At 39.9% G+C, this 13,002-nt stretch overlaps 1 pseudogene; it reads right to left on the bottom strand.

Annotated features, from left to right (window-relative positions):
* Nucleotides 1-469: 469 nt before the first annotated feature.
* On the bottom strand, nt 470-937 carry LOC124240841 (ubiquitin-40S ribosomal protein S27a-like; annotated as a pseudogene).
* Between the last annotated feature and the right edge of the window lie 12,065 nt (nt 938-13,002).

Below are 13,002 nucleotides of genomic sequence, written 5' to 3' on the forward strand. Positions count from 1 at the left end.
TACTGGACAATTTAATTCAGGCAGGATTTTTTGTTGTGTTGCCTTGTTCCTTTCATAGGTCTAGAGCTCCTTTCTTGGTCTTTGCCTTGGTCCTTCCCTGTCTGGCTACTAACAACAGTGTATTGGTGTAGCTGGGAAAGGTTTCACAGCGGAAATGGGACTCTAACTTGACCTTCATAGAAGGGAAGAATTTAGGCACGATGAAGAGGAAACAGAATTGCATATCAGTTGTAGGAAAGTGAGCACTAAATGAAGGCAAGATGAATGTGTGCCTGGGGCCCAATGATGAGGCCCTATGGGAGTGTCAGGGGATTTATATAAGGGAGTAGTAGGATAAGTGGGCTGGAGCCCTATTGTGGTCAGCTTAAACAATCAAGTCTGGATTTCATCATTTAGGCAGAGGAAAGTGTTGATAAGTGTGAAGATTGACTTTTTTTTTAGTTCACATCTTTTACTCATTCATGTACAATTACTTGTTTTCTGGTTTGCTGAAGCAATGGGTCAGACAACATTTGCCACAATAATGTCTGTCAAAGTGGCTGGCCATAAAGACTCCAGCGTCACATTCACCTTAAGGGCACTTCCTACAAAGGTAACTGGTTTTTGCCATTCTCATCCACTTCATAGCGTTTCAGGACAGCCAGCTTAACCTTCTTTCTCTTACGCCTATTCTTTTTGGGAATGGTGTAAGAGATGTTCTTTCTTTTCTTAGCACCACCATGAAGTCTTAACACAAGATGAAAGTTTGGGTTCCTTTTGAAGTTGTAGTCACACTAAGTCCATCTTCCAGTTGCTTGCCGGCAAAAATGAGTCTTAGCTGATCAGGAGGAATTCCTGCCTTGTCCTGGATCTTGGCCTTTACATTTTCTAATGTATCTGAGGATTTAACCTTGAGAGTGATGTTCTTCTCCCTAATGGTTTTTACGTAAATCTGCATCTTGGTGGTGGTTCCACCATAGACCGTGTATTGGGAAGTTGAAGACTGATGTTTAAAGAATAACTTGCCTCAAGTCATTAGTGCTGCTAAGAAAGAAGATTAAGGTTGGAACCCAGATGAGTCTGCCTCCAAGCCTGTACTTTTTTCCACCACCTATGCCACCATAGGAAGTCTTTTGAGTTGGTAAAAGTTATACATGATCTCCAATACCCTGGAGGAAGAAGAGTCAAGAAAGAGTCCTACTGGGAAACCAATGTGATAAACCAGATGGGCAATGTCACAGCTATAAAAATTTTGACAGATCTCAATATGACAGCTATGTGAACAGGCATTAATAACTTTAATTTTACAAATGAAACAGAATATGCAGTTGATTCACATTATTCTCAGTAGTTTTGTTCTATAAAGTTGCCGCAAACACTGGGTTAGTGGTTACTCAGCCATATTGCTCATAGGGGAAACGTGGGGTTAGGTTTCCGTGAGTCGCTGGCCACACTAATTTTGTTGACTGATCAGTACATAACCTTGTTTGATGTGTTTTAGTGTTCCGTTTAAAGACATCTTGTTTAATATATATTGTTGATTCATTAATATTGATATCATAGCCAACAGTACCATAACTCATGTGTGAATGAAGCTTATCTAACACATGTACTTTCTTTTTTGTTATAATTGACATATATCATGATATTAGTTTCAGGTGTATAACATAATTCAATATTTGTATATCTTGTGAAATGATCACCACAAGTCTAGTTAACATCTGTCACCATAGATAGTTACAAATATTTATTTTTCTTGTGATGAGAACTTTTAAGATACACTCTCTTAGCAACTTTCAAATATGCAACACATTATTAACTATAGTCACCATGCTGTACATTACATCCCCATGACATTTATTTTATAAATAACTGTTCTCTGTATCTATGAGTTTTTTTTGTTAAATATATATTTCGCATGTAAGTGAGATCAAATGGTATTTGTCTTTCTCTGTCTGACTGATTTCGCCTAGCATAATGCCCTCAAGGTCCATTCATTTTGTCACAAATGGCAAGGTTTCCTTCATTTTTATGGCTGAATAGTATTCCAGTATATATACACACACCACATTTCCTTCATCCATTCAGCCATTGGTGGACATTTAGGTTATTTCCATATCTTGGTTATTGTAAGTAATGTTGAAACGAACATGGGAGTACATATATCTTTTTGAGTTAGTGTTTTCATTTTCTTAGGATAAATACCCAGTAGTGGAATTGCTGGATTGTATGGTAGTTCTGTTTTTAATTTTTTGAGGAACCTCCATACTGTTTTCCACAGTGGCCACACCAATTTACATTCCCACCAACAAAAGTGTTCCCTTTTCTTGACAACCTCACCAATGCTTGTTATTTCTTGTCTTTTTGATGATAGCCATCCTATCAGGTGTGAGGTGATATTTCATTGTGGTTTTGATTTGCATTTCCCTGATGATTAGTGATGCTGAGCACCTTTTCATGTACCTGTTGGACATCTGTGTGTCTTCTTTGGAAAAATGTCTATTCAGATCCTCTGCCCATTTTTTAATTGACTTGTTTTGGTTTTTTTTTGCTGTTGAGTTGTATAAGTTCTTTATATATTTAACCTCTTATGAAATATATGATTTACAAATATTCTCTCCCATTTAATAGGCTGCCTTTTCGTTTTGTTGATGATTTCTTTTGCTGTGCAGAAGCTTTTTAATTTGATGTAGTTTCACTTGTTTATTTTTTCTTTTGTTGCCTTTGCTTTTGCTGTCAGATATAAAAAATCATTGCAAGACTGATGGCAAGGAGCTTACTGCCTATGTTTTCTCTTCTAAGTTTTGTGGTTTCAGGTCTTACATTCAAGTCTTTAACCCATTTTGAGTTATTTTTTATGTATGTTGTAAGATAGTGGTCCCGTTTCATTCTTTTGGATGTGGCTCTCCACTTTTCTTAGCAACATTTATTGAAGAGACTATCCTTTTCTGATTGTATATTCTTGGCTTGTTTGTTGTAAATTAATTGACCATATATGCATGGGTTTCTTGGTGTGCTCTATGTTCTGTTCCATGGATCTGTGTGTCTGTTTTTATGCCAATATGATACTGTTTTTTATAGCTTTGTAATGTAGTTTGAAATCAGGGAGCATGATGCCTCCAGCTTTGTTTTCTTTCTCAAGATTGCTTTGGCTAATCCAGGTCTTTTGTGGTTCCACACAAATTTTAGGATTGTTTGTTATATTTCTGTGAAAAATGTCACTGGAATTTTGATAGGGATGGCATTGAATCTATAGATGGCTTTAGGTAGTATGGACATTTTAACAGTATTAATTCTTCCAACCCATGGGTATGGAATATCTTCCCATTTCTTTGTGTCATCTTCAATTTCTTTCATGAAGGTTCTTATAATTTTCACTAACACATGTATTTCCCCCATAATGTACATCACAACTTTCTTGTGCTTAGGAACACGAAATAGTAGTTCAGACTATCCTTGGGGGGCATTTTCAACAGCACAGTCACGAACCAAAAGCACAAAAATGTGAAAAACTTGGTACTAAATGGAGTGTGAAAAGGACACTTGTCTGCGGTATGAGAGCTGAAACAAGAAGGCAGAGCATTGCCTTATTCGACTTCAGTTGAGAACATGAGCTTTGGGGGGCTCGAATTTTTCACTGGTCTGCACATGTCTGCGAATGACCATGAAAGCACTCTGAGTATTGATTTTGAGGTTACAAATAAATTTTATTTAGTGGGTGAATTTGGAAATACAGAAGTCACAAATAATGAAGGTCAATTGTATAACATTTGTTGAGTACTTACTTCTGAGCCAAAAACTGAGTTAAGAAATTGATATCAGGTAAACCTCATAATAAACTCATTTCACAGACAAAGAAGCTGTTAAATGAATAATCTTGCTCAAGGGCACACTGCTGGTAATTGGTAGATCAGTAATTATGAACCTATGTCTGTGGCTCTAGAGTCTGCTTATAAGCAATATGTTGTATGGAAGAAACTGAAGTTATTGAAGCTTTCCCAACTGCAAAATGGTAGAACAAGGACTTAAATCCTTCTTCTAACTCAAAATCATGCCCCTGACAGATCAACTTACATGATGGGATGGTGAATGGAAAGAAAGGGAAGGTTGTAAACATCAGAACAAAGGGCTTATGCCATTTTGAGATTTGTCCATAGAATGATGAGATGTAATCTGTCAGTTTTGAAATCTGGCTTCTGGGCTTTGCTTTGACAGGACAAAGCATTTATTTGTTAGTCTAACACATAAATAAAGGTAAAAAACTCATCTTGATTTTTTTGATTCAAAATATGTATAATTTGAGGTTATGTCAGAAGAAAAAATAGTAAAGTAGAATTGGAGATCATCTTCTAAAAGTTTTCTTGAAGGAGAAAGGGATTTTGCTCGTTATCTATTCTATTGGGTCTGTTGCTTTTATTTTTGGTGAGGAAGATTGGCTCCAAGATAATGTCTGTTGCCCATCTTCCTCTTTTTGCCTGAGGAATATTGTCCCTGAGCTAACATCTGTGCCAACCTCCCTATATTTCATATGTGGGATGCTGCCACGGCATTGCTTGATGAGTGGTGTGTAGGTCTGTGCCTGGTATCCAAACCCATGAACCCCAGGTTGCTGAAATAGAGCATGCGAACTTAACCACTATGCCACCAGGCTGGTCCTGTGTCTATTGCTTTTGACTCTTAAACTGAAGTTTGGAGACACTAGAGGGGTTAAATGAATCTTGTGACCTAGAAAATTCTCTGGATTTTCTTCTTTAACTTGTGAACAGTGTAAGGGAAATAATAATCTCTCTCTTTGGGTAAGGGGAAATAGACACATTTCTTGTGGAAGAGAAAATTTTTGCAAACATTTTGGAGGGTAATTTTGAAATAGACATTAGATGTATATACTAGGAAATGTAGCCCAAAAATATAATCAAGGATATGTGCCAATATTTGGCTCTAAGATATTCCTTGAAGCCATGTGTATTAACGAAACATTGGAAACAACCAAAATGTCCAACAATAGGAGACTGGTTAAATTACACTATAATTCTACAATGAAACACTATGCATGTGATATAATAATAAATGTAAAGGATTTCTGTATTTACTTTACATATATAATCTCACAGCAACTTTTGAGAAAGCTTTAGTGATATGATATGAAAATATATTCATAATATTTTTAAGAGAAAAAGTTATAAAACATGTACATATATTACTATTTTTGTATGAAAATGTGTGTTTGCTTTTATGAAAAAACTAAAGAGTAAACATAAAGTATTTGGCATAGTTTTCTCTGAAAAGTGTGATTATAGATGAATTTTAGTCTGTCTTTTCTTTTTCTTTTTTTTTTTTGTGAGGAAGTTTGGCCCCGAGCTAACATCTGTTGCCAATCTTCCCCTTTTTGCTTGAGGAAGATTGTTGCTGAGCTAACATCTGTGCCAGTCTTCCTCTATTTTATGTGGGATGCCACCACAGTATGGCTTGATGAGTAGTGCTAGGTCTGTGCCTGGGATCTGAACCCATGAACCTCGGGCCGCTGAAGTGGAGTGTGTGAACTCAACAATTATGCTACCAGGATGGCACCAGTCTATCTTTTTTTTGCTAATATAATAGGTGGGAAAATTGCTTTAAGTTGCCTTTTACTTTAAAATCTGGTCTGAAAACCTTTGTCTTTTATTTGGAGTATGTAGTTCATGTATATTTATTGTAATTATTGATGTATTTGAATTTATATCTTATTTTGTAGACTTTATTTGATATATTAGTCTCATCTTTTCTGTTGTTTTCTTCTTTATTGACTTTTTGAGTTGACTTTTTCATTTAATTTTTTTATTTTACTAGACTGTTTCTGCTCTTTTCGTGAATACTTGTAAAGCAAGTACATAAATATCTCACTTATCAAAGTCTAAAACCAATATCTTCTTTTCAAATAAGACAAGGCCTTTAGAAAACATTAACTCCATATACCCAACTCTTGTTTTATATATTATTGTTGTGTACTTTATTTTTACCTCACAAGACGTTATTATTTTTATTTAACATGGTCCATGTTTGTTTAATTTTACCCATATATTTGTCTCATTCTTTGCTCTTCATTTTTCCTGTATCTTTAACCTGCCATCTGGAATCATTTTTCTTCTGCCTAAAGTGTATCCTTTAGAATTTCTTTCTGCTGGTGGCAAACTCTTTTAGTTTTTATTTGTCTGAAAATGTCTTTATTTCATCTTACTTCCTGAAGGATATTTTTCCAGGTATACAAGTTGAGGGCAGCAATTGTTTTCTTTCAGTATGTTGAAGATATGTTACTTTTTTCTGGTTTCCGTGGTAGCTTTCAGTCTAACAACTGCCCTCTTGAAAATAATCAGTCTTTTCCCTCTGATTGCGCTTAAGACCTTCTTTTCAATTTAGGTGATCTGCAGTATCTAAGTGTGGTTTCCTTTCTAATTATCCTTCTTGGGATTCACTGACCTTCTAAGTAAGGATGAACTCAAAATAAACTTTTCTCCTAACCCACTCCCACTCCTCCATTCAGCACTGCCAGGAAAATGCTCAGCTGCTGAGAAGAGGAAGAAAAACAAAAGTTCTGAAAGATTGTAACCACAGCACCACTTAATCACATTTGCAGACTGAATACACACTACTTGAGTGGTCTGATACAAACTAAGAATTCAGTTTATAGTGGTAGCAAACCAGTAGGCCCCCTGCCCCCCACTCCTGACTGAAGTAAATGCAAATACAACTGCAAATCCCTTCCGGAGGAAGCCACTTTTATTCCACTCAGGAAAATAAGCAACTTACTGCCATGATTCACTAACCATTTTAGGGAAAACAGTCATCATAAGTGAGAACCAACAGAAACAACATGTAATAGAAATGGATCCACAAAGACATCGGATACTGGCATTTTCAGGCATAAAATGTAACAATGTTTATCAAATTTAAGGAAATAAAAGACAAATTTCAAAATCTGTGGAAGGAATATTAAACCATAAAGAATAATCAGATTTGGATTTAATCTGAAAGACAAATTATTTGGGAAAAAAACTCAATGTGTTTAATAGCAGATTTGAGTAGTTTCTCCAAAGCACGTATGTCTATTGTATCTATTAGATTCTAGTGACATGGGAGTGGTGGTGCTGAGGTTTGAGCTTACTTTCTATGAATGCCACTTCAAGACAACTCAACTAGTTGGACGTTACTTGGAAGAATGATGCACCATCATTTCACACTTTTTCTGATACAATTCCAAAAATCCTTGAGCATCCTCTATGGGCAAAGCACTGTGCTGGGTACTTTAAGGGAATACAAAAATGAATGTGCATTGTTTGTGCTTTCTAGAACTCTCCAAATACTGTAAAAATAGGACACACACATAAATAGCTCAGATACAAAATAGACTATGTATATGCTAGTATATAAGAATCAATGGCATACAAGCATACAACATGGGAAATTGGGAGGGATATTAATTCTGAAGGCAACGTAACTGGTAAAAATGGTTTGCAGAGGAGTTTTGTTCAGGATAAGTGCTATTACTTTTTCAAAAGAAGTTTCTTGACAAATCAATGTGGGTGGAAGTTGAGATCCCAGGTGTCCTGAATGAACTGCCCTATTCTGGACAAAGCAAGAAATTTGTTCGTTGCAGTAGAGAGGGAGGGAGGGAGAAGGGGAGATGGAGAGAGGGAGAGAGAGCTTGACATGGAGCCAGGAGGTAATGCAGGGTCACATGCTTCTCAGTGTAATTCCTCCCTAAGAACTGCTGAATCTTCAATAATGCCTACAAAGATTATTAAATGCTTAATATAAATATATTTCCCTAGACTGAGTCATGTGTTCTGGCTCTAGTGAGGCAGAATGGAGATATTTTAGATGCGAGGCATAGGTGGAAGAATGAAATGTGAGAATATAAGTGACAGGAACTCGTGGACATCAGGGGGAGAGCTTTATGCCAACCCAGGATATGGAACTGGAAACTGGGTCAAGTGGAACTTTCTCTCTGAGAAGAAAGAGACCACAGATGACATCTGGGTGGTGCTAAGAAAGATCTTGAGAAAGAAAGGATTTGAATGGGGATCTTGCAATGTGGGTTGGACTTCAGCAGGAAGCTGTGGGCAGAAGAGGAGGGTATTCCAGGAGGAGGAATGAGCATGAGCAAAGGCACAGCGGGTGGGAAGATGCAAGGAGCTGTTATCACAATCAATGGCTGTGCCTACTGTGTCCCACAAATCAAGCTAAAGGAAAAGCAGAGACTGACTGAACTTGAAATGGGCTGGTTACGAGTCCTCCTGATGGGTAGGTGTTTCTTATCTTTCTGTTGAACCTGGAGACTGAATCTTTGTGGCCTCCTTCCTGTTTGGCCTCCTCCTTTATGGGCTTGCTTTCTGCCTCCTGCAAACAATAGTGGCAGCAGACAGGGTTTCAGGAATGGGGTGCCCACAGTGGCCAACTGTGCAACGCTGCATTTCCTGGTTATGATTAAGTGGTCGTCTGGCACATTTTTGCTTGGATATGGCTTTATGGAGCACCTCGGGAGATGTCAAACTTCATAACTGAGTCCTGGGACCAAAGCATTCATGCACAGGTAAATGAAAGCAGACCCGTCACTGGGGCCTGCCCCCTGAAATAAGGCAGCCCAGGTCTTTGAAAGTTACAAACCCCACTGTCTATCATCCCCCATAGACCCTCCATCGCTGATGCCTGTTGGCTCATATGCAATCTGAATCGCTTGACACGAGGAAAAGGTGAAGTAAAAGTGCAGTAAAACCCACTGTCGATGGGCAGTGCACTTGCATGTGATACTCCAGTTCAAAAAGCAATGTTTGAAACAGCCTAGAGTTTCTGACAAACATGTAATTAATGACCATCAAGTGCTTTTGATTAAAAAGAGCATGAATCTAAGGCCACATGGAAGGCAACTTTCTCTAGAATTTTTTTTTAAGGCAAGGAAGTTGCTCACGTCTTTGAGGGCTGTTGAATGACCATAGAACTCTGACTCAGGGTGTTTGGAAGTTTGTCCAATGCTACGTCACAATCTGTATTTGATTTGCAAACATAGATGCTTCTTCACCAAGTGGCCACTCAACTGAAGTCAAAAGTTATCTGATTACAGGAAAAGAACTTGATCTTCCTGGTTACTGTAAATATTTTGTAAGCTTGTTCCAACCAAGCACCCTCAGAAAATTTCCATGTTTTCATCTTATTATGTTTATACAACTTGGGTAATATTCCCATAGTTTTGGAAAGAGCTGCAATTTGAGAAGATACCTTTGAGGCTTTTCAAAATGAATTGCAGTTTTTTTCACTGTATTAAGGAGTTGCGGTCCATCCCAATATGGCCCTGATCTAATATGATAAATTAGTGATGCATACCATGTATATAGAAAAGTTCCTTCATGCTAATTTCCTGCCCATTTGTAATCATTAGGTCTTAAAATTCCCCATATATCTCTGTCAGGTAGATAAAAGGCCCGGATTACTTAACTTCTCCTCAGACATTTCACACACCTGGTTTTAGGTAACAGTTCTAGAATAGGAAGAGAGGAAAGGCTAAGGAAACAAAACAAGAAAAATGCTTCCAGTTTGCAACATCAAGTTTTATTACATTGGGTCGTAAACAACCCCAATTAGCAGAGCATGTTCACAGTTAAAGCTTCCTTTTGAAAAGGAGTTGTGTGTACATTTCCCTGGGAGCAGATGGCAATTGTGTGGAATCGTTGCACTGTCCTTCGTTTTGGAGATTTATAAGGAGGGGTGAGGCCATGTTTACCAAGCCTTCTGCTTTCGTCACCAAATCAATTCCTTGTCAGGGTCCAGCCAGATCTCTGGAAGGGGTTAAGTAGGAGTCCAGGGGGACCACTTGACATCTGCTCCACTTACGACTTTTTGATCTTGTTGTTTTTGGCTTTTGAAGGGCAGGCCCACATTGAAGTGTGTGTGTGTGAGTGTGTGAGAAAGAGACAGTAGGCTTTGGTGTGCGAGAGAGAAGGAAAACAACTCCATGATGACAGATCAAATGAAGCCAAAATAACTTTTTTTTAAAAATTGAGTGGGATTACATGCTATGAAATGATGATAATAGGAAGGAAAACACCGAGGGTCTTGCGTTTGAAACCCTTTGTGAACAGGAATGTAAACCACGCGGGTGTTTTGCTATCATTAGCCAACACTCTAACATGGGTGTCAATGAAATCCAAATTACATGCTTAACTCTGGGCCGTGGCTCCTCAAGTTGACTGAGCCTCCCAGAATGGAGTTTTTTCTTTCTTTTGCAAAAACAAAATAAAATCTTGCCAAGAAGAATATGGCGGAAGCTTGGGCAGAGGTGGAAGGTACTAATGCCAGTGGCCCAGTAACCATCAGGTTTGCCCTGTGTGTTCTGTCTTTGTCTGTTTGAGCTGCTGTAACAGAAATACCACAGACTAGGTGACTTATAAACAGAAATTTATTTCTCACTCTTCTGGAGGGGAAGTCCAAGGTCAAGGTACCCACAAATTTGGTGTCTGGAGAGGGCCCACTTTCTGGTTCACAGACAGCTGTCTCTTCTCTGTGATCTCTCTGGGGCTGCTTTTATAAGGACACTGATCCTGTTCATGAGGATTTCACCTTCATGACCTTAGCACTTCCCAAGGCCCCACCTCCAAATACCATCTCATTGGGGGTTAGGTTTCAACATAGGAATTTTGGGGTGACACAAACATTGGCACACCCCAAATCCTGGTTCTTACCTTCCCGGGTGGGGAGTGGGAAGAGAACTGGGGGGAGGGTGTGGAGATGGGGAAGGAAGAATCACTTAAAGCATTCTAGAGCCTGAAGTTTTCGGAAGCACCCTGAAGAGTAGGGCAGAGAGAAAGTGACAGAAGCAGTCATTGCTGCTGTAACCTGAGGATTTGGGATGTTAGGGCAGCAGTCATCTCAGCCTTTGCCTCCCAGGGTACTGCCACTGGTGGACAGTACAGCGCTCCTGATCCTGGAAGGACTGTAAGAGGAAGGCCTGGATGTGGTGTTCTGGTTCAGGGGTTTTGAGTAATAACGTGTCTGTCCGTCTTGACCACTCTCAAATTTAGTCCCTGGTTATGTTTTGTCCTTAACTTCTCTAAAAGACAACATAGCAGGACCAGCAGAAAGTTATCAAGAAGGCCCTGGTGTCCCTTGCAAGGCCCCCTCCACCCTCAGTTGAAGACTGAAACTATGATTATGTTCATTTTTTGGGGTTAAGCTGTTCTCTTCTGCTACAAACATCCTATTTAACTCTTCTCAGACAAGAATAGAATTGGTTTATCTGAGTCTTCCCAATACAGCACCTAACCCCAGGGTGAGAAGCTGAGTCTGGCTGTGGGAAGCAGGGAGAATCGAGTCCAGGGTTTAACAATAAGAAAGCTTGGAAGGTGAGAAGAAGGACGGGGTAACCCCACAAGGGGGTAAGTCATGTGAGGACACAGAAGTCCAACTTTTGCTCGGATATGTTGGCATAAGGGGATCTGAGAGCTCCAACTGGACTCTACCTTTATGGAATGTCTGCAATAAGCAATTGGCATTTGGGTACTGAGATCCTGAAATTGGCTTGTCCTTGGTCACGGACCTAGCAAGTGGCCAAGGTAAGATTTGAACACAGGTTTCTCTGAAAGGGACTTGGTGCCTAAAGAGTTTCTCACTGTGTGCTTGAGAGTTCAGATCCTACCAGAAGAGGTGGCCTGGCTCCTTAAGGACAATCCAATCTACCTTGAGATGAAAGGTTTTTGTTTTCCAGTGAATTTGTGTGTGTGTGTGTGTGTATGTGTGTGTGTGAGGAAGATGTGTTTGCTACACGTGGCTGTTGTTAGGTGGAACCTGCCCTGGATCCAGCTGCCTTGGACATCCATCTCTACACCCTGGGTTCTGAGACCAGACATCTGGAGGAGGGTGCAGGGCCGGGCCAGCTGCCCCTCCTCTGCCTTTCATGTCACCTGGAGTCTGCTCAGCAAGGTCTACTGCGAGGGCTTAAAACTAATCTCTCATAGTTTACGAGCTCAAATCCATTTGCAATGAGGAAGACCCTGGCTGACCAGCAGCTTAAATAAAGTCCGCCTCTACAGCATTCCTATGGCAAGACTGGAGTTCCACACTCATGATGTAAGCGAGAGCTTGGGCAGCCCTTTCTCCCACACGTGGCTCAGAAATCATTTACAAAGCAAACAGAAAAGACAGCCCTGGGCAAGCAACTGTTCCTTTTGCTCTTGGCCAGGCCCATGCTCGCAGGCCACTCGTAGAGGGCTCCTCTGATCTGAAGGTGCGATTGAAAACAGGTGGCTACCCAGTGCCTATAAAATACATACTGGCAATGGGGGAGATCCTTTCAACTGGTAGAAATATGGAGACAATTCCCAACTCTGACTCTGCCTAGATCCAGGCCTCCAGCTCCATCGCTCTTAAAGGAAAAAAAAATCCGAAAAAACTTTCAGGGAAGCTGGGAGCATATGGTTCCTTCATCCTGTTCTGTAGAAAGAAACGTGAAAAAGATTAGAGAGTCTCTGTCGAAACGTCAGACTGGGCATTGCGCTGCTGGAAAAGTGGCTCTTGTCCCCTGCCTTGTGCCCCACCCCCCGTCAGGGTGACCTAAGTGACCTTGGGCTGCACAACAAAGTGGTGACTGTGGTTTGACGCCAGATTTACCCAATTTCTATTTAGCAAATAAATTGAAGGTACTGCTGCTCATGTTTGGGATAAATACCTGATTAGAGTCTCTTAAAATATGACTAGGACTGCCCATAAAGGAAAGGAATGTCAGCTGTGCAACGTCTGTCCCGGGCACGAGGATTGGGTTTCCTCTCGATTTGCTGTCAGCAAGCGCTCCTGATCTCTCCTACCTTGCTAGCTCATTAAGCCGATGCTTGAACTCGGGGCTACAGACAACGCAGCTGTATTTCATTTGTAGATAATTGATGCAATAAATGTAATGACCAAATGAGATATGTTGACTCATGAGCTAATTTGGGCATAGATGTTACAGCGCTTGTGCTGCTGGAAATGTTTCCATCACACAAATCTGTTTCAGATAAGTGC

The sequence above is a fragment of the Equus quagga genome, chromosome 6, assembly GCF_021613505.1.
Source record: "Equus quagga isolate Etosha38 chromosome 6, UCLA_HA_Equagga_1.0, whole genome shotgun sequence".
Taxonomy (NCBI): domain Eukaryota; kingdom Metazoa; phylum Chordata; class Mammalia; order Perissodactyla; family Equidae; genus Equus; species Equus quagga.